The 8,339-nt window shown below is 42.5% G+C and overlaps 1 pseudogene; it reads right to left on the reverse strand.

Annotated features, from left to right (window-relative positions):
• Positions 1–4,324: 4,324 nt before the first annotated feature.
• Positions 4,325–5,149, reverse strand: LOC100449145 (coiled-coil-helix-coiled-coil-helix domain-containing protein 2-like; annotated as a pseudogene).
• Between the last annotated feature and the right edge of the window lie 3,190 nt (positions 5,150–8,339).

Here is an 8,339-nt window from a genome sequence, read left to right on the forward strand (position 1 = left end):
GCTGGAGTAGTGCAGTGGCGCGATCTCAGCTCACTGCAATCTCCGTCTCCCGGGTTCAAGCGATTCTCCTGCCTCAGCCTCCCAGGTAGCTGGAACGACAGGCATGCATCACCACGCCCAGCTAATTTTTGTATTTTTGGTAGAGACGGGATTTCACCATATTGGCCAGGATGGTCTCAATCTCTTGACCTTGTGATCCACCGACTTCGGCTTACAAAGTGCTGGGATTACAGGCTTGAGCCACAGTGCCTGGCCGAAAGCAAAATTTTATAGCCTAAGTTGTCTCTTCAGACATTCATAGAAACTATGGGAATTCCGTGCAAAAATAAGTCTTGTCTTCCAAAAGGAACTTGGAAATTTTAAAATATAAGGTGGTATTTTGTTTCCAAGGGCTAATATTGAAACAGTGAACCACTAAGGAAACTTCTGGATGATATTAATAGTAGCAATAATGTTAATTTTCTGGAGTCAGCCCACTAAAAATAGGAAGTACACACTTCCGCAATTGGGCTGAGAAATGAGACAGCTCATTGATCCCAGATTTGGTTGATTGCACCAGTCTGGTTGCTAACGGTTTACCAAGTGGGTCGTGGCATAATGGAGACCAGCAGAGAAGATGACAAAACCATCAGCAGGACCTGCCATTGAATTCCCCCAAGACCTTTCTGTGAGCACTGGTATCACTGAATTTGCATATAGCACTGCCAAGCTATATATGATAATTATTGTATATTTATCTCATTTTGCTCCATTGGGATTATTTTACTTATGAATGATTTTAAAAATAAGAAAATTATTAAGAGAAAAGAATTTTGGAGTGGCTTGAAGTTTTATTTTATTATTACTTTTAATAGAGACAGGGTTTCACCATGTTGCCCAAGCTGGTCTTGAACTCCTGGATTCAAGCGATCTACCTACCTTGGCCTCCCAAAGTGCTGGGATTACAGACATGAGCCACCGCACCCAGCCAGTGGCTTGAGGTTTGAATCACAACTCTGTCACATACTGTAATGGATATCTGGTGTTTTTGCCAGTCCCAGCACCCACTCTTTTCTGGAAGCAGCACCTTTCTTTTTCCTTGGGGAATTACCCTTTTCCTAGTTTGTGCCAATAATCAAGATTCGTGTCCTCCCCTGAAAAACAGTGTCATGTGGCCCAAGTGAGGCCAATCAGATTCAACCTCACAAATTCCAGTTGTGAGCCAGGCGATCAGGAAGAGATTGGAGCTGATCATCCCTGTGGCATGTTCCTGAAGAAATGGGCCCACTCATGCCTGCCATCTGGATGCTGGAAATTACTCTATTTCTTATTCTTCCCATGATCCAGTTGTTCACCTTTGATTCTGTAAGCTACTCCCTTCCAATATGTTTCAGTTTACTTATGTTATCTTGAATCTGTTTCTCTTGTTTGTAGTCAAAGAACTTCAATAGTCTAAACAAACTAAATAAATTATACCTGTAATCTCCATGGACTTCAGCAAATTTAAAATACCTGGTTCAATCTAACAGCTTTATAATGATGGCTTCAAAATATTTGACAATTAAAAATACAGTATTTTTAAACTTATGATAAAAATGACCACAGAATATTTACATAATCTTTCTAAAAAGTTAACATCATACATAACAATGCTGAAAGTAATGCCTTTTTCCCAGACTTCTAAGAATTAAATGAGCACATGTCTGGAAAATTGCCTGGTACAATGCCTCCTCAAGTAAGTGATCTGTATCTATTGGCTGTTATCACTACACAATATCTGCCAGCATGAACATCTCAGTCCAAGGAAAGTTCAAACATTAAATGAGTTATGCTAATAGTACTCCATATAGTAACTTCTCGAGTTCTTGGCAATGCAGGAATACCTGTTACAAGGTTATATTTAGGTTAGAACATGTATGTAATAATTAAAACATTTTAGCAAAACACTGATCAAACTGGTATTCAGATATTTATTTATTTATTTTTATTCTGTAGAGACAGGGACTTACTATGTGGCTCAGGTGCTCCTGCCTCAAGCAATCCTCCTGCCTTGGCCTCCAAAAGTGTTGGGATTACAGGCATGAGCCACTGTTTGCAGCTGGTATTCAGTTTGAATAAAATAGCTTTGATCCATCAAAAGACAAAGAGCTAGTCTCGATAAAAGCATCTAAGCAAACTTTACACTATGCAAGTGAGCAGTTTTCAATTTATGGTATTTAATTATGAATAAAGTAGTGATCTATTGGAAAGACACATTCAGATGAATGTCAACCAAGTAAGTAACTAATTTAGTCATTACTTCATATCTGCTTAAACATGGATGCTTACGTGGTCACATAATAGGGCCATTTGGAATTGTTGTTAAGATTTTGTGGAACATGCATGTGCAGGAAATTCAAGCAAAATCTGAAATGTCCTTAGCCATTTGTTCTAATTGACTCATAAACCTGAATGTTTAGAGGGTGGTACATCATTAGTCTCACTCTAGTAGGCATTTGGCATAAAGAGTCTTTAGTTAAAGCCTCTTCTGCTGAAGCAAGGGTTTAAAAGTATCAAGTCACTTGTCCCTGCTACCTCAGTTTTTTCTCTTTATTTTTTCCTATTACCTAGTGCAGAGAAAGTGCACTGGTGACCTATTTTCCTGACAGGCTTTCCAATGAGCTGACATTACAACATGACAAAAATCATTCTGCCTCCTCTGATGAGGCAGTCCAATTTTGCTAGCAGAATGAGAGGGGGAAGGTATTATGAAAGGCACTGTTGCTTGCTCATCCAATAACCACTTTCTCCTTGCAAACCACAGAATCCTGATTTTGGTAGGATCTCTAAATCTCAAGGCAGGTGGTGAACTCCAGGGAATGAATCTCATAGATCTTAGCCAGTCACGGTCATTCAGTTCCCCCTTGCTATTGTTTGTTCTAACATTTGGCGGGTGGGGGGGGGGGGCAATTTCTGGCTGAAAAGATGTAAGGTAAAATGTGTCAGCAGGGGGTGGGAGGTATCTCGGAAATATTTTCTTTCTTTTTTTTTTCCCTCCACTAACCAAGAAGCAGCATTGAAAGATTTTCTTCCTGGTTAGAAATATAGAGATTTATGAAAAGTCCTTTGGACCCCAAAGCTTTCTTCTTGTCTTAGAAGTAACTAAGTAAGGATAACTTGCTTGGAGCTTCATTGATCTTTCTGTAACCAAGAAGTGACAAGATGACTGGATAATAAGCCAATGTACTAAAGATGGCGGAGTAAAAACATAAAAAGAGCCTGAATCCTTGATGTCATTTTGAGCTACAGTTCCCTAAATGGAACTGGAACAGCCCACCTCTGGACAGCTTGTTAGCTATTTAAATGTATTTGTTACCTTTGTGTTACTTGCATCTGAAAGCATTCCTAAGGGCATTAGCATTTATATACCATCCATACCCCCTTCAATTTGAAAGGTTTTATGTCACCAGACAGTAGGATCACGATCTGACAATAAGATGAAGAGGAACTGGTAAGTTCCTACTATATAATCTTTCAAAGGTGAGTGCAAAATTCTGTTCAGTGTTTACTAGTCGCTATCGGGGGTAGTTTGCATTTTTTAGAACTGTCAGATTAATTAACTCCTGGTCCCTAAGATAGCAAGCTTGGCTGACAGGAGGTTTTGTTTTTGTTTTGTTTGAGAAAGAAGGTCTCACTCTGTCGCCCAGGCTGGAGTGCAGTAGCACAATCATAGCTCATTGCAGCCTCCACCTCCAGGCCCAGGCCCAAGTGACCCTCCCACCTCAGCCTCCTGAGTAGCTGGGACCACAGGTGCATGCCACTACACATGGCTAATTCTTTTTAATTTTGTAGAGATGGGATTTCCCTATGTTGCTCAGGCTAGTCTCAAACCCCCGGCCTCAAGCAATTCTCCCACGGAGGCCTCCGAAAGTGTTGGGAATACAAGCAAGAGCCACCACGCTCAGCCAGGAAGAGTTTTACAATAAAGGCCAGTGAATGAGGCCTGTAATGAAAACACTCAAGAGTCTCATTAGAGAAAACTTTAGAATCAGGATAAAAGAAATCAGTTACTATTAGCTTAAGGCTTGGCACTCAAGTCATTCTTATTTTTGGAAGACGATCACTTTATTCTAAGTAACTCACAAATAAAATAATAACAGCTAGTTTAACAGAATAAAATCATAACAGCTAGTTTAAAAAGGCCACACAAACATTGGCCCAGCCCTAAATTCCTCACCATCTTAATGAAATTCTACATAGTGAGAACAGCCTCTTCCATTTTAATTTTGAAGGAAGAAAGCTATGAATGACACCCAAGATGTTTAACTGATGGTGACTCTTTATCTCTTCACTATCAATTATATTTTTATACTAAATTAACTTGGTTATGAGAGCTGATTTTCCATTTCTCCAATTTGAACTTCTCAGTTGGGCCAATCCATTTGCAGGTCTGCACTGTTTCAACACCTCACTGAAACCCTCACGGAGCTTTATGTCACCAGGTTCCAAGCACACTCCAAAAACGGTTTTATCTCATAGAAGCAAGGCTGCTGCCGCTGTGGCATCTGGGTTCCCTGGGGCTCCTGGTAGGTGATGTCAGGACTTGCAGGCTCAGCATTACTTCCTTCACTAAAGCCCCCAGTGATGGTATGACCCAGTGTGTACCCCATGCCAGCTCCAGTGAGTGGTTGCTATCCGGGCCATCAGACCCGGCTGCCTGGGCCCAGCAGCAGGAGGGCCAGCTGCAAAGGGGGATGCCGCTGCTGGCAGCTGAGCTGTTGGTGCTGGCCTGGCTGTAGTTCTTTAGTTCTTTTTTTTTTTTTTGAGATCAAGTCTCACTCAGTCACCCAGGCTGAAGTGCAGTGGAGTGGTGAGATCTCGGCTCACTGCAACCTCTGCCTCCTGAATTCAAGTGATTCTCCTGCCTCAGCCTCCTGAGTAGCTGGGATTACAGGCGCGTGCCATCACGTCTGGCTAATTTTTGTATTTTTAGTAGAGACGGGGTTTCACCATGTTGGCCAGGCTGGTCTCAAACTCCTGACCTCAGGTGATCCACCCATCTTGGCCTCCCAAAGTGCTGGGATTACAGGTGTGAGCAACCATGCCCGCCCATGAGTGCCGTTCTCATGTGAGGTACCTGGCTGGCCTGAATGGCCACGCGGGAGGTGTGGCTCTGGCTTCCTCGTGGCATCCTAGGTGCACTGCAGCTTGGCGTCTGGATGGGCAAAAATCTCTCAAGTCATTCTTAAAGTATCTTCAGAAATTGGGAGTGGGGCATTTGTTTGCATAGGAAGTGGCACAACTTCAAATATACATGAGACATAAAAAAATAAAAATCAAAGAAAAATATTTTATTACTATAAAGAGAACTGTAGCTTCTTGTATATCCATGTACACATAACTAAAATTTTCAGGAAGAGATACTTATTCTTTTATTGTGTGATGTACTCTTATATGTTCTATTCTACTCTTTTTGTTCTTTCAATTTAAAAAAAGTGCTGGTTTTAACTTACTGGAATAATTTCACAACCCACTAATGAGTTACCACTTGCTGTTTGAAAAGCATTAAGATAATTGCCATTGTAGGTTAAAGATTTTCTGAGTTGAACTGACTTGAATAATAGACTTGAAAGACTTGTGTTACTTACGTAGCAGAAAGTCCAAGATAGGGCGGACTTTAGAGTTCCTTGTCTTCACATACCCGGGTACTCTGCTCTGACTTCTACAGTGTCAGTTTCACATTCAGGTGACTCCTCCTGAAGTCGTAAGAGGCTGGTGTCTTGAACACTCAGTTATTTCTTCAGGCCCCTCTCTGGCCTTCTTTCTCTGCTCCGTGACTTGTATGGTTTACATGAGTAAGATCCCTTACACCCTGGCTTCTGTTTGCATTCAGCTAATAGGGATCACCTGCGGAACTTGAACAGAAATAAGAGAATAAAGTTGGGGCACTTATTCATCTGGCTTCTTCCTTGCACAGTTAGGTTGAGCTGACCACTTTTCATAACCCAAGTTCAAAGCTCCTCTCCAGTGGCCCTCTCTACGCGACTTTCTCTGGGGTTCTTGTAACCCTGCTCATTGTGGTTTTGGACACAGATGTGATGATGGTTCTCCTGCTCCGTGTCCTAGGGTGCTGCTTTGTCCTATGTGCTTTCACTGTACCCTGCTCATGCCCTTGAATGCCTTTTATTATTAAATCATTTTTGAATTATTCTAATTTGAGTATGGCAACTATATTTTGATGAGGCTCTGACTTAATACCAGCTGCCAAAAGTAGCTGTGTTCACTATCACCAGGGGAGGGAGAGATTGGTTCTCTACCAGAAGCCCTGGGTAAGACTCCGCATTTCCACCAGCTCAAACAGGCGAGACTTGCCCATTTTTGAATGAGTCAGTGGAGGGGAAAAGGAAATGCCATGATCATCTTACACTATGTACCCGAGGAGGGATAGATGCTAATCCTCTACAATGACCACCCAGTAGAGAAGCCACTCTCTGTGTTGCACCTAGAAGATTATGATATTACAACATGAGACGTAGCCCAGCATCATGGCAGCAGATAAACAAAGGTAGTTTTTCAGTGGCAAATTAAATGAGTTAATTATACAAATATTAGCAATTGGATGACTAACCCAAACATCCGAATGATGTTTTTGCCTTGAAAAAACCTTTCTCACAAGGTAAGTTTTCTTTTGCCAGAATGGAGTCAGGCTAAAATTTCCAAGGTCATAGAAGACTATATGTGTACCATGTTTAAAAAAAACAAAACACAACAGTTTAAAAGCTACTTCCTGTACTCATTTATTTTATCCCTAAGTCAAATTTCCTATGAGCATGCAACAAACTATTGGTTCCAGAAGTTGATCTGAAATTGAGAGAGGATGGGTTTAGTGACAGTTTCCTCTCTTTCTCTGTAGGTTACTCCAGGAGTGTTCCAGGGATCAAGGCAGGACCAGGACCAACCTAGGGAAGGCTAGGGCCTCATGTCTTTTCTTCTCCGGCTTCTCAACTCTAGGAGACCAGACATAAGATGTTAACATAGAATAATTGCACTAACACTGAATGGATTTATAAAAAATTAAAATGAAGTCAGAATTTTTCTCTCTAGTACTAATAAAGAGAACACCCTGGAAGGTTACAACATCAGCTTAATCCTAAGGCTGGTTTCAGTGGGGGCTATGAATTGAATGCCTTCCATTTCTTTCCTTTTCTCACCTTCTCCATCCTCCTCTGTGCGCTGCTCAGACAAACAGCACCTCCTTCCCACTTCCCACCTCTCCTCTGCACTTGGTAGGGTCAGATTTATAAGCAGACCCTTGTCACCTTTTCTTTTCTTTTCTTTCTTTTTTTTCTTTCCTTTCTTTTCCCTTCCTTCCTTCCTTCCTTCCTTCCTCCCTCCCTCCCTCCCTCTCCCTCTCTCTCTCTCTTTCTTTCTTTCTTACTTTCTTTCTTTCTTTCCTTCTTTCCAGGGTCTCTCTGTATTGCACAGGCCGCAGTGCAGTGGCACAATCTCAGTTCATTGCAAGCTTTGCTTCACGGGTTCAAGTGATTCTCGTGCCTCAGTCCCTCGAGTAGCTGGGATTACAGGCATGCACCATCACTTCTGGCTCGTTTTTGTATTTTTAGTAGAGATGGGGTTTCAACATGTTGGCCAGACTGGTCTTGAACTTCTGGCCTCAAGTGATCCGCCCGCCTCAGCCTCCCAAAGTGCTGGGATTACAGGCATGAGCTGCTGCGCCTGGCCTCTTGTCACCTTTTCTGATTTTTCCTTGGTGGCTCTCTAAGGAAAAGGCCCCAAATGGACTTGAGAGCAGAAAGGACAACCGATTCTAGGGCCACATAGAGACACTTCAGACAATTAAAACTCCTGGATCGAAGAGTGTTGACACAGATTCCAGCTGCACTGCCCTGCCTCAGCCTTGGGAAATTCTCTGGATGATGATACAGGATTGAACTGCTCCTTCTGGGGGATCACAGAAAATCCAGATGCAGGTGCATTCAGGCCCAGACCTGTGAGGGAGGCTAATGGTGGCCACCCTCCCCAGGCACTTTAGCCGCTTCTCGCTGAGCTTGCCCCAACTTGGCCATGCCGCTGTCTCACGATCCCTCTCCACTCTGCCACTGTCATCCCCCTTGCCCCTCATTTTTCCCCACCCATCCTCTCTCTCGTGAAGCTTTTCACATTCTTCCTTCAAAAGCTATTGCTTGTTTTGTGATGTGGGTGAAAATAACTTCTACCACCACAACTCAGTCCTGCAGGCTTTTTGTCACTGAAGCAATTAAAGGCTAATAGCACTTGTTTGTGTTTCCAGAGCAGAGCATATAAGTGCATTTCTGTAGTCCCTAAAGTCAGCTCATGCAGGACAGAGTATTCTGGACACACAG

This window comes from Pongo abelii, chromosome 5 (genome assembly GCF_028885655.2).
Source record: "Pongo abelii isolate AG06213 chromosome 5, NHGRI_mPonAbe1-v2.0_pri, whole genome shotgun sequence".
Lineage (NCBI taxonomy): Eukaryota > Metazoa > Chordata > Mammalia > Primates > Hominidae > Pongo > Pongo abelii.